A 16,127-nucleotide genomic window follows, 5' to 3' on the forward strand; every position below is an offset into this window, starting at 1 on the left:
TTAATTTGTCTGTTTTTTATCAATGGAATAATGTTTCTCTAAATTCAAGAGATTGTTCCGATACTTGTGTGAAACATTCTAGCGAGTTATCGAATTGAATGCTCCTTTTTTGGAAGAAGTTTAGCAATTTCAATTTTTCATTGTAGTTTAAGCCCATAGAAGGTAAAAACTGTGAAATTCACTTTTAAATTAAAATAATCAAAAGCGTTCCAAAGCGAGATCCTTTTTTCTAAGGATTTTATAAATTTTCTAACAAAAGTCTCTGAGTGTTCCGAATCCCGAGAATGTATCAAAAACAGAAGTTTTCCATCCCGAGGTCCGTTCCAAAAAGAGGTACGATTGTGCTTTGTTATTAGCCGACCCGGAAAGTATATGATTTCAGCTGAAAAACTAACAAATTTGTATTTTAACATGTTTCACGTAGCATGTATTAAATCGCAACATGCACATTTGATTCGAAATTGTGCTTTAAAAATAAAATTAAATTGCACTGAGTGGCTAACTTAGTGGGCTTCATAAAAGGACTTGTTCTTAAACACAGTAGTCGAAGACAACTATTTGCTAAAATAGGACTACCTAATAAATGGGGAAGCTAGCTCCGGGCGACCAAGTATTATGCTAAACATTGAATTATGATTTTTCGTTGACCAATATTCATTTCTTTAATCCAAAAAAGTGTGAAATGAGGTTGTGATTTCTGATTAATGAATCGATTAAAATTAGTTTTATCTATTTTATAATTTGTTAGTTAGCCTCATCGTTAACAGGCAAAAAATAATCATCAGAACCAAACATATTTTGTCGCGCCCCACGCTGGCGACCAAAGCGACCTTCGTCGATGACAGGGTTGACAGGATGACCTAATATTCAGTCTTGCGCGATGATTATTTTTTATATTGAGAAGTGCTGAGAAGCCATGTTCGCATAAATATGTTGTCGGGAATATAAGCAACAAATTTAATGCATTTGCGCTTACGGAAGGATAATGCTTACACATTTCGCACCAAAATCTTGATAAAGCAAGTTTTTCATACAAATCTTTTGCGTTTGAATTATTGATCATGTCAATAAAAGCCTCTTCGATATTTTCATCGACCAAACGTGGATCAACACTGAATGGTGTACGAATGAATTTCAAATCAATTTCGTTCAATTCTGGAAAGTATTTATTTACTTCTTGTTGAAGATATGTTAAATGTGCATAAATAAGTTCGGTTATTTTTTTGATTTCAAATGCATCTATATTTACAGATTGTTCTTCAAAAGATTCAAACATAGTAAAATTATTTAGTTTTAATTTTTCTTTCCACAGTGTTAACTTAATCAAAAAAGCACTATAATTAATATGAAACAGTTAACAAACTTATTTTATCCACAAAATCAATTATTGTTTCATGTCTTCCCTGAAGCGATTTGTTGAGTGAATTTATACGAAAGAAGACATCTCTCAAGTAAGCAAGTTTAGATAGCCATGAACTATCCATTAATTTCGAAATAAATTCCGATGATTTGGAATTGTTTTCGCGAATAAAATATTCAGATAATTCATTCCTCAAAGAAAAAACTCTGGCAAGAATGTTTCCCCGAGATAACCATCTCACCTCAGTGTGGAATAACAAAGCCTTTCCATCCTTTTTAAATTCTTCGCAAATAAGTCTGAAAATGCGCAAATTTAAAGCACTCTTTTTAATATAATTTATGATATGTACGACATCATCGAGAACATATCTTAAATCTGAAGGTAATGTTTTTGCAGCAAGTGCATATCGATGTAGCATACAATGCATATGTTTCGTTTCCTGGTTAGCAAGTCTGACTTGGCCTCTAAAGCCAGAATGAAAGCCAAGCATTGCTGGAGCTACATCGGTTGCGCAACAACATACATTATTCCAAGATAACCCAACACTGTCAAAAAACATAGAAATTGCTTGAAAAATATCTTCTCCTTTAGTGGTCGATTCAAGCGAATAGGAAAATAAAAATTCCTCTTTAAAATCTCCGTCATAGACATAACGAGCAAATATTATTAATTGAGCACAGTTCGCTAAATCGGTGAATTCATCAACTTGTATAGCGAAATTGTTGACAGTGTTAGGTTATCTTGGAATAATGTATGTTGTTGACAGTGTTGGGTTATCTTGGAATAATGTATGTTGTTGACAGTGTTGGGTTATCTTGGAAAAAATAACCGAACTTATTTATGCACATTTAACATATCTTCAACCAGAAGTAAATAAATACTTTCCAGAATTGAACGAAATTGATTTGAAATTCATTCGTACACCATTCAGTGTTGATCCACGTTTGGTCGATGAAAATATCGAAGAGGCTTTTATTGACATGATCAATAATTCAAACGCAAAAGATTTGTATGAAAAACTTGCTTTATCAAGATTTTGGTGCGAAATGTGTAAGCATTATCCTTCCGTAAGCGCAAATGCATTAAATTTGTTGCTTATATTCCCAACAACATATTTATGCGAACATGGCTTCTCAGCACTTCTCAATATAAAAAATAATCATCGCGCAAGACTGAATATTGAAGATGACATCAGGGTATGCTTGTCGACAACCGAGACTCTTATTGAAAAAATTGCCTCGAAAAAACAATATCAACCTTCTAACTAATTTTCTCTATTGATTTAATAATAAATTTTGTTTTTAGATAAGTAAAATTTTTTTGACAAAAAACTTAATAAATATGTAGGGGGTCCGCGAAATTTTTCATTTACTCACAAGGGGTCCGCGGAGAAAAAAGGTTGAGAACCACTGATCAAAAGGTACATTATAAAAATTAACTGAGGTATATATGATTTAATAATATTTATTTTAAAATTAAATTTACTATTAAACAAAATATATTAATAAATAACAATTTTGTAAAGTTTTCATTCTTTTTCGACAATCTGATTACTTTTGAACATTTAATTTTTAAAATCAGTAATTTAATGTATTTTTCATAAAGATTGTTATTGAAACCTTGTTGGATAATTATAAATAAATACTTGCAAAAAGATATGTTTTTTGGCATTCAAAGTTTGGTAATTCTAAAATAGGAGATTTAGATAGGATATAAATTAGTGCTCGTGAATCTCTGGAGCAATTGGCTAAAAGAGAAACTATAGATTGGTTAAATTCTTTATTCAAGCATCTATTTTGGAGGCAATTCCCAATCTTCATTATATATAAATTATAAAAAATACGAACATAAAATATAGAAGAAAAGTTATTTTTGCAAGTTATCTGTACGGCGTCTTCGTGCGTGACTATTAACTCAGATCTATAAAAAATATATATTCATTTACTTGTTGATCATTTTATCCCAGTCAATATTATGAATTTTTTTACATAAAATTAATTTGTATATTGAAATGAGAAGTAGAAACATTGAACTCAAGATAGACTTATCGTATTCTTAATTAATATATACGATTGTACGATACTTAAGTGTTTATTTCTAAAAAGTTATCCTTTAATGTTTAGTACATTGATTGTTTTCACTCATTTCATTAAAGCAGTTTAAAATACATTACTGTCAATCATTCAGTTGCATAAAATCATTTAGACACTTAGATTCATCTTATTAGATTTAGCAGGTGATTAAAATCGAATTTTAAATAGACTCAAGTGGGTTGATTGTGTTTTTATCGATAAACTTAATGGAATTATGGATTTATAGTTTATTTAAAATTTTAATAAAGTTCAAAATTTTTATGGAAAAATAATTCAACTTATTCTCCCGATTTGCAAAAATAAACTTAGCTTTCAAAAATATAAGAAATTAGTACATAGTTTAAAACCTAATTAAAATCAACAAATTCTTATTTTATTAAACATTTTCAAAAATTATTAAATGTTATTCAAGTGGAGGTGGTTCAGAATTGTTGTTATAATCGTTTTTTTCAACTTTTTTGGTGTTTGGAGTTGAATGCGACGTTATGCTAACAATGTCATTCAATGAAACAGATTGAGATTTGTATGTCGTGATATTTTTTGGCTCAATTTTTCTATTTTCATAGTTAATACTTTAATTTAAATATTTATTTTTAAAACTAAATTCTTACTTTGTGATATTATTCAACTTGTTATTGTTTTCTCTTGAACTTTTAGTTATGATATTTTCGCACTTAGGAAATATTTAGAATTGAAAATTACTTTGGGCATAGTTATACTAAGATACCCGGATGTTTTCGAACGCTGACATGTTGATCGAGTTGGAGAAATTTCCATTCCCAAAGAAAGCTGAAATACCTATTCAAAAATATAAGAATACAATATCATCAAAAACCTTTCCTTTAATTAAAACACGAACATATTTTGGCTGGATGTCCACATTAATTAATGAACTATCCAGATACCTTTTTGTTCGATTAGTCATTAAAAATATTACTTGTATAATTTCATATCAAGGATTAAACAATTGTCATCATCTGTCAGTTTAAAGTCAATTCTTAAAATAATATTGATACAATTTGTTTACTTGGATTCGTTTATGTTCATAGGTCGACCGTCAGGCATAAAATATGAGCGGGGTCGTTTTTCCTTTATTTTATGTTCTAAATCTTAATCACAGATATTCAATGTACATTACCATTTGCTTTTTCTTTATCTTTTTGAATTTGTTGATGAATCCGAATTCGAGATTCCGGTGTATATTCTTCTTTTTCTTCATTACTTATAAAATTTTTTTTTATTATAAATTACTCTGAATTTAGAATTGGCCTCACTTCTTTGCAATCAGATTTACTATTTGAATTAGACTCCAGATTTTTTTACCTTTTCTCTTTCTCTTTTTGCAAACTCTTATCACAATACATGTACACCAAAAAGATATATTTGACATTCTTGTAATACTGGTATTTATTAATTGTAGGTTAAAATGCATATCCGGTCAATTAGCGATTTTGAATGGCTCAAGCAATCTAGATTTTATTTCCAGGAAGATGAAGATAAATGTATTATTTCGATTACTGATGTGATTTTTCTTATCAAAATGAATATCTCGGATGTACAGATCGACTCGTCATCACTCCTTTAACTGATCGGTATCTAATTGACTAACTTTTAATTTCAGGTGTTACATTACGTTGGCACAAGCTCTGGGAATGTCCTTGGGTGGAGCTCCAGCTGGACCAGCAGGAACTGGGAAAACAGAAACTGTTAAAGATATGGAAGATGCTTAGGAAAATATGTTGTTGTATTTAATTGTTCTGATCAAATGGATTTCCGTGGACTTGGGAGAATATATAAAGGCATTATTTTGAATTAGATATTTTAATAGGTTTGGCAGAATCTGGTTCATGGGGGTGCTTTGATGAATTTAATCGAATTGAATTACCAGTCCTGTCAGTAGCAGCGCAGCAAATTGCAATTGTGTTGACTGCCAAAAAAGAAAGGAAGCATCAATTTATATTTACAGACGGAGATGTTGTAGATCTTGACCCTGAATTCGGTCTATTTTTGACCATGGTTTTATTTGTTTATCGGTACAAAAGTAGAATCCAGGATATGCCGGTAGACAAGAATTACCCGAAAACTTAAAGATTAATTTTCGAACTGTTGCAATGATGGTACCTGATAGAGGAATTATTATACGCGTCAAATTGGCAAGTGCAGGTTTTGTTGGGAACGTAATACTTGCCAAAAAATTCTTTACACTATATAAACTATGTGAGGAACAACTTAGCAAACAAGTTGAAGCTTTTACTTCAATATACAGGTTCATTATGACTTTGGATTGAGAAATATTCTTTCTGTTTTAAGAACTTTGGGGGCATTTAAGAGGGCAAATCAAAATGACTCAGAACCAACCATTGTAATGAGAGTATTAAAAGATATGAATGTCTCAAAATTGGTAATAAATTTATAATACTATTTTATTAAGGTTGATGAAGATGAACCGCTGTTCATGTCACTGATTGATGACCTTTTCCCAGGAATGCAACTTGAAAAGGCTGGTTATCCAGAAATGAGAGTGCAATTGCTGATCAAGTAATAACATATGGTTTTAATTCAGGTCGAACAAGAAGGACTGATTTACCATCCACCGTGGATTCTTAAACTTATTCAACTGTATGAAACACAGCGGGTACGCCACGGAATGATGGCCCTTGGTCCATCTGGATCAGGAAAGACAAATGCATCAAAGTTTTAATGAAAGCTATGACACAATGTGGCATTGTACATAAAGAAATGAGAATGAATCCCAAAGCTATAACCGCACCACAAATGTTTGGAAGGTTAGACGTGGCCACAAACGATGGACTGATGGAATATTTAGTACTTTATGGAGAAAAACACTAAAAGCCAAAAAGGTATGGTTTAATAGATTTACAGCTTTCTAAGGGAGACCACATTGGCTAATTCTTGATGGACCAGTAGATGCAATTGGGATTGAAAACCTCAATTCAGTACTTGATGACAATAAAACGCTGACTCTTGCTAATGGAGACAGAATTACGATGTCTCCTACATGTAAAATTATATTTGAAGTTCATAATATTGACAATGCTTCTCCTGCTACCGTTTCTCGTAATGGAATGGTATATATGAGTTCCTCTATTATGGAATGGGAACCAATCCTAAAAGGTGTCAATAGTGTTCAATAATTTGCAGGCTGGCTGACAACAAGACCATCAAATCAAGCAGATATCATTTTTGAATGTTTAAAAAACGTTTGGTCACAATGTTTATGCTTTGTAAAACAAAATTTAGTTTCAAAAATTGAGGCATTCTTGTCATTTCTCACTTTTTAGATATTGGATTGTAATTACATTCACCAATTTATTAATATTTTAAACGGAATGCTTCCTTCAACAGAAGAAACAAAAACTGTAACTCAAAAACAAATAGAATCAGCAATATTTTTTGCATTAATGTGGTCACTGGGATCTCTTCTTGAAATTCCTGATCGTCACAAAGTTTTTAATTTTGTAAAAAATAATTTATAGTTAGAAGAACACATTAAAGAAAATTACAATTCGTTATCTATTCCAACATGTGAAAGCGATTCTACAATATTTGAGTATGTACCTGATAATACTGGAAATTGGGTTCATTGGGAATCTCGGGTTGTTTTAAAAATATTAAAATTTAGGTGAATCTATATAATTACCCGAAAGACAATATTCCTGAATATGTGAGCATTTTGATCCCTAATGTTGATAACATCAGAACTGATTTTCTTGTAAATATAATTTCTAAGCAAGGAAAATCTGTTCTTTTAATTGGAGAACAAGTATATTAACGTATTTACTAAATTTTAGGGAACCGCCAAAACAGTTATGGTTGAAGGTTACTGCAATAAATTTGACCCTGAACAGCACATGTTTAAAAGCATGAATTTTTCTAATGCAACAACTCCAATGATGTTTCAAGTAAACAAAAATAATCTAAAAATTAGAGAAATATTGAAAGCTACGTGGAAAAAAGGATGGGAACAACATACGGTCCTCCAGCAGGACGTAAAATGACTGTTTTCATTGATGATATAAATATGCCAATAATAAATGAATGGGGTGACCAGGTAATAATATTTGGTTTCAATTTTAAGATCACGAATGAAATAACTCGACAAACTATGGAACAAAACGGGTTTTATAACCTTGAGAAGCCAGGAGAATTTACCACTATCTTAGATGTTCAGTTCATTGCGGCAATGATTCATCCTGGTGGTGGACGAAACGATATTCCGCAGCGACTAAAGCGGCAGTTTAGTGTTTTTAATTGTACACTGCCTTCTAACAATTCAATTGATAAAATATTCAAAACAATTGGCCAAGGATACTTTGATACAGTTAATCTTTAATGTCATGTTGCAGTGTCGTTCTTTTAATAGCACAATTATAAATTTAATTCCCAAACTAGTTCCTGCAACTAGGATTTTATGGCAACGAGTAAAGATGAAAATGTTACCAACACCTGCAAAATTTCATTACGTATTTAATTTACGTGACCTTTCAAGAATATGGCAGGTATGTTGTTAATAATAATATTTCCAAAAGGGAATGCTAAACGTACAAAGCGAAATCGTCAATGAAGCATCCGACTTGGTATCATTGTGGAAACATGAATGCACTCGAGTTATTGCGGACAGATTTATAGATGTTCAAGATTTGGAATGGTTTAACAGGGCTCTTAAAATTGTGTTTTTTTGTTGGAATTAATCCATAGGTACTTGAAGAAGAATGTGGGGAAGAAATCGCATCACAAATTGACCCAGAACCTTATTTTGTTGATTTTATGAGAGATCCTCCAGAATTAACAGGTTAATTTATTTTTTCTAAATGAAATTTTATAGGAGAAGAAGGCGAGGCTGACGTAGAAGATCCAAAAGTTTACGAATCAATTCAAACATATGATGCATTACTAAAACGCCTTACTTATTATCAAGGAAGTTATAACGAATCTGTTCGATCAGGGAAAATGGACTTGGTCTTTTTCAAAGTAAAAGTGTATTATTTATTTTAAATAGGATGCTATGACACATATTGTTAAAGTTTCCCGTATAATTAGAACAGTTAAAGGACATGCAATTCTTGTTGGAGTTGGAGGATCGGGAAAACAGAGTATCACTAAATTGGCATCCTTTATTGCTGGTTACGAGACTTTCCAAATAACATTGACACGGTTTGTAACTTAAGTATGTTTATTAACGAATAAGAGCTTACAATGTTTCAAACTTGATGGATGATTTGAAATATCTCTTCAAGACAGCGGGACATCGCGGAAAAGGAATAACCTTTATTTTTACCGACAATGAAATAAAGGATGAAGCTTTTCTAGAATATATAAATAACATGCTATCTTCTGGGGAGGTTTTCCTGTTGGCTATTATTTTCAAATAGATAGCAAACTTATTTCCAAGGGATGAAATGGATGAAATACATCAAGAACTAATTCCTATAATGAAACGAGAGCTACCCCGTGTTCCTCCTACAACTGAAAATTTACACAATTTTTACATGACAAGAGTTAGAAAAAACTTGCATTTAGTTTTGTGTTTTTCTCCGGTTATTGAAGTTGGTTACTATTGTTAAGGTTGGCGAAAAGTTTCAAAACCGAAGTCTTAAATTTCCAAGTCTCATTGCTGGGACGACCATGGATTGGTACCAAAGATGGCCCAAAGAAGCTTTGATCGCCGTATCTGAATACTATCTTGCAGATTTTGTAATTGATTGCACAGAGCAGGTCAAAAAAAGTGTCGTTAAAGTCATGGGAGAATTTCAAGTAAAATGTCGTAAATGAATTAAAATTTAAGGATTTCGTTGCAATTACATGCGTAGATTACTTTCACAGATTCAGAAGACAAGCTCACGTTACTCCAAAATCTTACTTGTCCTTCATCAACGGATATAAGAAAATATATGAAGATAAAAAAAAGAATATTGACGAATTGGCAAGACGAATGAATACTGGTCTAATAATTATATATTGTAATCACAGGTTTAAAAAAACTTTTGGAAGCTACGGAATCTGTCAATATTTTATCTTTGGAATTGGCAGATAAGGAAAAAGACCTTGAAGTAGCAAACCGTGAAGCCGACGAGGTGTTAAAAGAAGTCACAGTAGTCGCTCAGGCTGCAGAAAAAGTAAAAATTCAAGTTGCAGCTGTAAAAGACAAAGCACAGGCTATCGTTGATAGTATTTCTGTAATATGTGTTGAAAAATTTAATCATGATAGGCAGACAAAGTAATTGCCATGGAAAAACTAAAAGAAGCTGAACCCGCACTTCTGAAAGCAGAACAGGCTCTTCAAACAATTAAACCCGCTCATATCGCAACTGGTAATTACTATAATTAATTTTTACTTAGTTCGGAAGCTTGGTAAACCTCCTCATTTGATTATGAGAATAATGGATGCAGTACTAATTTTATTTCAACGAAAATTGGACTCTGTCCAACAAGACCCTGAAAAACCAACAGTCAAACCTTCTTGGTCCGAAGCACTTAAATTAATGTCGAGTGGAAACTTTCTCCAAAACCTTTTGAATTTTCCAAAGGCATACATCAATATCAATAAAAATCGAATAATAGGACACTATTAATGCTGAAATGGTCGAATTAATGGAACCGCTTCTAAACCAAGAAGACTATACTCTAGAAAATGCCAAAAAAGTTTCGGGTGACGTTGCAGGATTGTTGTCATGGACAGAGGCTATGAGTGTTTTTTATTTCATAAATAGAGATGTTCTGCCACTTAAAGTTAAATATCAATAATAACCTTATTAAGGCTAATCTTAAAGTGCAAGAAGCGAAATTAGCTATTGCAATGGACGATCTCAAATCTGCTCAAGATCAGTTAGACGAAAAGCAGAGAGAACTAGACAAAGCACAGTCCATCTATGACTGCGCAATGATGAAGAAACAAGTATTAAAATAATTTAACAAATAAACTAGGCTTTACTTGATGATGCAGAAGCTTGTCGTAAAAAGATGAGTAACGCTGAACAACTAATCGACGGGCTATCAGGCGAGAAAATAAGATGGACGGCCGCGAGCAAACAATTTTCTAATCAAATATTTAAACTTGTCGGAGACGTGCTAATCTGTACTGGATTCTTATCTTACGGAGGACCGTTTAATCAACAATTTCGAAATATTTTAATACAAAACTGGAAAAAAATGATGGTTAAACAAGGAATCCCATTTGATGAAGTTGATTTATGATTTAAATCTGTAGGATCTAAATATCATAAATATGCTTGTTGATAATACAACAATAAGTGAATGGAATATGCAGGGGTTACCAAATGATGAACTTTCAACGCAAAATGGTCTTATTGCTACAAAAGCAGCTCGATATCCACTTCTAATTGATCCACAAATGCAAGGAAAAACATGGGTAAAAAACAGAGAAGAAAATCAATTGATCGTTTATCTAAATAGCGTCATGATTTTATTTAGGTCACTCGTCTTAGTCACAAATATTTCCGAACCCATCTTGAAGATGCCCTTTCACAGGGAAGACCTTTACTAATTGAGGATATTGACGAAGAATTAGATCCTGCATTAGACAATATTTTGGAAAAGAATTTTATAAAAACTGGATCAACATATAAAGTGATAATTTTATTACATGTAATAGGTGATAGTTGGGGATAAGGAAGTTGATGTAATGCCTGGATTCATGCTTTATATCACGACAAAACTTTCAAATCCTGCTTTTACTCCTGAAGTGAGTGCAAGAACTTCAATAATTGATTTTACGGTTACAATGAAAGGTCTTGAAGATCAACTTCTCGGTATCACAATTCTCAAAGAAAAAAATGTAAAAAATTGTTTTTAATTCGATAAGGAATTGGAATCAGAAAGAACAAAATTAGTTGAAGAAGTTACCGCAAATCGTCGTCGAATGAAAGAACTAGAAGATAATTTATTATATCGACTTACGACAACTGAGGGATCTTTAGTAGAGGACGATTCGTTGATTGAAGTGTTAAAAGTGACAAAAATTACAGCTCACGAAGTTAGCGAAAAACTACAAATCGCAGCTGAAACTGAAATAAAAATCAATACAGCTCGAGAAGAATTTCGCCCAGGTGATAATTATTTTTGTTAGTAATTATAGTTGCGGCGAGAGGTAGTATAATGTATTTTTTGATTGTGGAAATGAGCATGGTCAATGTAATGTATCAAACTTCACTGAAACAATTTCTCCAAATTTTTGACAAATCAATGGATAATTCCGCAAAATCCCCAATAACTCAAAAAAGAATTGGAAACATCATCGAATACTTAACATACCAAGTATTCTGTTACACTCAACGCGGACTTTACGAAATTGACAAATTTTTATTCACAATTTTGATGACGTTGAAAATACAATTATCTTTCGGAAATATAAGACATGAAGAGTTTCAGATTTTCATAAAGGGTTGCCAAATACCTGTTTAAATTTGCAGGTGGCGCTGCTCTCGATTTGAATGCTGTTGAACCAAAACCTAAAAAATGGATACAGGATATAACCTGGCTCAATTTAGTAGAATTGAGTAAACTCACGCAGTTTTCTCAAATTCTCACTCAAGTAGCACGTAACGACAAAGTTAGAATAAATTAAATTACTATTCTTAGCTTTGGAAGGAATGGTTTGATAAAGATAAACCTGAAGATACTCCGTTACCTGACGGTTACGATACAACATTGGACATATTTAAAAAATTACTTCTCATCCGTAGCTGGTGTCCCGATAGATGCATTCCAATGGCTAAAAAATATGTAGCTGAAGTAATGGGACATGAAGTATTACTATTTTTCGTAAACTATTTTCTAGTATGCAGAGGGAGCAATTCTTAATTTGGAATCTATGCCTTCAGAAGGTGATGAAAGAACTCCGATCATTTGTTTTCTATCAATGGGATCAGATCCAACTGACAATATCGAGAGATTCGCTAAAAAGATTGGACTTCGTAAGATCAAAAATTTAGCACGATGAATTTAGAATGTAATGCCATATCAATGGGACAAGGTCAAGAAATACATGCTAGAAAACTAATACAAATGGCCATGCAAGAAGGAAATTGGGTAATGCTCCAAAATTGTCACCTCGGACTAAATTTTATGGACGAACTATTAGAAACAGTATATGATCATTCAAAACATTTAAAATTAGTTACAAACTACTGAAACCATTGATTCTAAGTTCAGAGTATGGATTACTACAGAAGTCCATCCAAAGTTTTCAATAAATTTATTGCAATCGTCAATAAAATTTACATTCGAGCCTCCACAAGGTATTCGAGCAGGTTTGAAGAGGACGTATGCAGGAATTACTCAAGTGCTTAACAATTTATATTATATTAGGAACAATTGGACTATACAAATGTTCCCTGGTGGAAACCATTACTCTATTCAGTGGCTTTTCTTCATACTACTGTTCAAGAAAGACGGAAATTTGGACCAATTGGGTGGAATATCCCTTATGAATTCAATCAATCGGATTTTAATGCAACTGTCCAATTTATTAGTAATTATCTTGACGAGGTTGACGTTAAAAAGGTCTTACTTATAAAATATAAACATAGGGAATTTCGTGGGTTACCATACGTTACATGATTAGTGAGATTCAATATGGCGGTAGGGTTACTGACGATTACGACAAATGTTTGCTGATTACATATTCAAAAGTTTGGTTTAACGAACAAATGTTTTCTCCTTCATTCCAATTCTACACAAGTAAAAATTAAATAATTTTATATAATCTTTTAAGATTACGTAATCCCCAGTCATAAAACTATTGAAGATTATCGAACCTCCATTGAAAGTTTGCCTCTGGTAGATTCTCCAGAATGCTTCGGTCTTCATCCTAATGCAGATATAACGTGAATTGATACATAAATTATTAAAGTTATTCAACTACAATGTCGAACCAGATGTTGAGCACTATTGTAAGCATTCAACCTAAGGATGCTGGAGGCACTGGGGGAGAAACAAGAGAAAGTGCTGTTTACAGAATGGCTGATGACATGCTTAGTAAATTGCCACAAAATTATATTGACTATGAGGTTAGAAAATTGAAATTTAATTTTTTAGATCAGAGATGCATTGCGGAAAATGGGACATTTACAACCTCTAAATATATTTCTTCGCCAAGAAGTTGACAGAATAAAAAAAGTCATCGGACTAGTATACATCACTCTGAACGACCTCAAACTTGCAATTGATGGAACAATTATAATGAGCGAAAACCTTCGAGATGCCCTCGATAATCTCTACGATGCACGGGTTCCGGCAATATGGGCAAAAGTAAAATAGTTATTATTTAACGAAATTAAGATTTCTTGGGAGTCGACTAGTATTGGATTTTGGTTTACAAACCTTTTGGAACGAAATGCACAGATCAATGCATGGCTATTTGGAGGCAGGCCCAAAACATTCTGGATGACAGGATTTTTTAATCCTCAAGTGGATTTAATTTTTACTCAAAATAGGGCTTCTTAACTGCAATGAGACAAGAGATTACAAGAGCTCATAAAGGATGGGCATTGGACAATGTCTCATTGGCAAACGAAATACTTAAATATTCCAAAGAAGAAATTACCAAATCCCCCGAGGAAGGTGTGTATGTCTACGGTTTATATTTGGATGGAGCCGAATGGGACAAAAAGAATTCCAGATTAATTGAACCTCAACCTAAAGTTTTAAACACAATGTTACCCGTTGTGCACATATTTGCTACTAATTCGGAAAGACAATCTGGAAAAACATTATACGAATGTCCTGTTTACAAGAAACCTCGTCGTACTGATTTGAATTATATCTTTGCACTATTACTAAAAACACGCAAAGAACCAGAACATTGGATTCTTAGAGGCGTTGCAGTGCTATGCGACACGAAATAATTAACCACTAACATTTCTAATATTTTAACATCTACTAAATTTTTAATTCCACTTCAAGAAATACTCTATATTGCACTAGAACGCAAGGATTTTACTCAAATCCATATTCTCAGTATTTTAACAATAGCTTGCTTCTAAATGTTGATAAAATTGGTTACATTTTTTGTGCATTTCGCTCACGTAGTTTATATTTCAATAAGTCGAAAACCGGAAGAACAATTTATTAAACAAAAATTAGTATTTCTGTATAGTGAATTCAACTCAAGTATTGAATAAAAAAATTGTTTTGAATCTAAGTTTTAGAACTTACCAATGAGAATGATTATGTTTCTGTCAATTTAGGGCTAATTTTTATTTAAATCTTAAGAAAATAACAGCTAAGAGTTAATATAGCTCGAAGCATGAACATCAGACACAATTTCTAAAATGGTCTCAAACTTTGAATATAATAAATCGTCTAGAAACGATCCTTTCTTAAGATTATACTAAGATAATAGCAAAATTAAGATTTAATAAAATTAAAGTAATAATATTTTACAATCGAGAACGTTTTGAAGGAGCTTCATCGTTGATAAAAGAATTATATTCTCTTAAATAATCCGGTACTTTTGTCGAAGTGGTCGCAGTTTTTTAGGCCTTTTAAAAAATCTAATAATTTTTGAGGTGGAATATATTATATTTTATTTAAGTCGCTCTATCAATAATTTAAAATATTATTAACAGAAAATGCACTGCATCCTCCTTACTTATTGGGAGCTGTCGGAATTTGATGTTGCATAAGTCCACAACAGAATTTTCCATGTGACCTATAGTGCCAGTTTATATCAATATTAGGTACATGCTCGCCATAATATTAAACAAAATTAGAAAATAAATTAGTAAAAAATTTAATAATATTTTAAATTATTGATAGAGCGACTTAAATAAAATATAATATATTCCACCTCAAAAATTATTAGATTTTTTAAAAGGCCTAAAAAAACTGCGACCACTTCGACAAAAGTACCGGTTTTTTTAGTTAGTTATTTTTTCAGAATTTATGTGGCGAAAACAAATACAGAACTATAAGGAATCTTTTGCACAGATTGTAAAAGACATAAATTCCTTCTACAGTCCTGGAATTTGGATGCCGCGTACTAAAAATGACTAAATTGGTTAAATAAATTTTTAAATAATTTTAATAACCATTTAAATTATTGATAGAGGGTTATAAATTAAATAATCTATTTTTCACTAAAAAAATTAATTAATTTTAATTATCTTCAAAAAAAACTGCGACCACTTCGACAAAAGTACCAATAATCCTCATAAGTCTAGGACAAAAAACAACAACCAACCCCATTCTGGATTGTTTCTTTGCTCACTCCATATCTATTTTCGGATGAGTTATTATGCATTCTACGCCAATGAATTAGGAAAATATACAATGCCTGATGTTTTAATTGTTGTTCATAACATGTATAAAGACGTAAAATTGACTTTTTGGAATCTCTCGTGGTTTCATCGAGTTTGACCGAACGATCAATTGGGAAAAGGCAACACAGAGCGATTCCAACTGAAGGTTCTACCTCCTGAATAATTTATAATGAAAATACTGACTTGTCCATCTCTAGCATATTTGACTGGGCGGTTCTCATTCCACGGATTGCGGAGATGCATTGTATCGTGGAATGGAATTTCAAGTCTGCAAATCCAATCTATTTTAAAAACTCCGTTCAAAGATTTTGCAGGCATGTGAGGAGGAAGTAGCCAGTCAACTGGAGGCACATCAAATCGAGCCACTGAGCC

The 16,127-nt window shown here is 32.3% G+C and overlaps 1 pseudogene; it reads left to right on the forward strand.

Annotated features, from left to right (window-relative positions):
- Positions 1-5,105: 5,105 nt before the first annotated feature.
- On the forward strand, positions 5,106-14,385 carry LOC115227852 (annotated as a pseudogene).
- The last annotated feature ends 1,742 nt before the right edge of the window (positions 14,386-16,127 follow it).

The sequence above is a fragment of the Octopus sinensis genome, unplaced genomic scaffold (assembly GCF_006345805.1).
Source record: "Octopus sinensis unplaced genomic scaffold, ASM634580v1 Contig07806, whole genome shotgun sequence".
In the NCBI taxonomy this organism is placed as follows: Eukaryota; Metazoa; Mollusca; class Cephalopoda; order Octopoda; family Octopodidae; genus Octopus; species Octopus sinensis.